Source organism: Panthera uncia, chromosome F1 (genome assembly GCF_023721935.1).
Source record: "Panthera uncia isolate 11264 chromosome F1, Puncia_PCG_1.0, whole genome shotgun sequence".
Classification (NCBI taxonomy): domain Eukaryota; kingdom Metazoa; phylum Chordata; class Mammalia; order Carnivora; family Felidae; genus Panthera; species Panthera uncia.
The window spans coordinates 10,694,044-10,694,914 of NC_064813.1; positions in this window are offsets into that span (position 1 = coordinate 10,694,044).

An 871-nucleotide genomic window follows, 5' to 3' on the forward strand; every position below is an offset into this window, starting at 1 on the left:
GGCCGAATGCAACTTGGCGTGCAGTGCGTGCGTGCTAGGAGGACAGCCATGGAGCTCGCGGGACGGCAGAGCTCGGAGACACGTGTCCGGGTCGGGGTAGCGTGTCAGCGTGGGGAGCCCAGGAACACGCTGTGTTACCCAGGGCTCCTCGTCTGAGGCAGAGCCCACGGGCAGTGACTGAGGAGCCGGAGAAGGTGTGGGCAGAGCCGTTGCTTCCAAATACGGGTCCTTGGAGCCCCCCGTGCCGGGATCACCAGGGGCACCTGTCAGAAACACGCATTCCAGGGGCACCTGGGTGGTTCGGTCGGTTGAGCGTCCGGCTTCGGCTTAGGTCACGATCTCGCGGTCCGTGGGCTTGAGCCCCGCGTCGGGCTCTGGGCTGACAGCTCGAGCCTGGAGCCCGTTTCGGATTCTGTGTCTCCCTCTCTCTCTGCTCCTCCCCTGCTCATGCTCTGTCTCTCTCTGTCTCAAAAATAAATAAACATTTAAAAAAAAACACCACACACACGTTCCTGGGCACATTCCGTACCAACCGGATCAGCATCGTTAGGGCTGGAGTCCAGGAATCTGCCTTTCAAAACAGATCCTACAGAGCCAAGTTTGGAACCTACTTGCCCAGACCAGAGAAATCGAGGGATAGGTACTACAGGAACCTGGCTTCAGATAAGAGTTTCTTTTTTTTCCTTTAAAAAAAATTTTTTTTTTTACATTGATTTATTTTTGAGAAACAGAGTGAGACAAAGCGTGAGCGGGGGAGGGGCAGAGAGAGAAGGAGACACAGATTCTGAAGCAGGCTCCGGGCTCTGAGCGGTCAGCACAGAGCCCGACGCGGGGCTCGAACTCACACAACCCTGAGAACGTGACCCGAGCT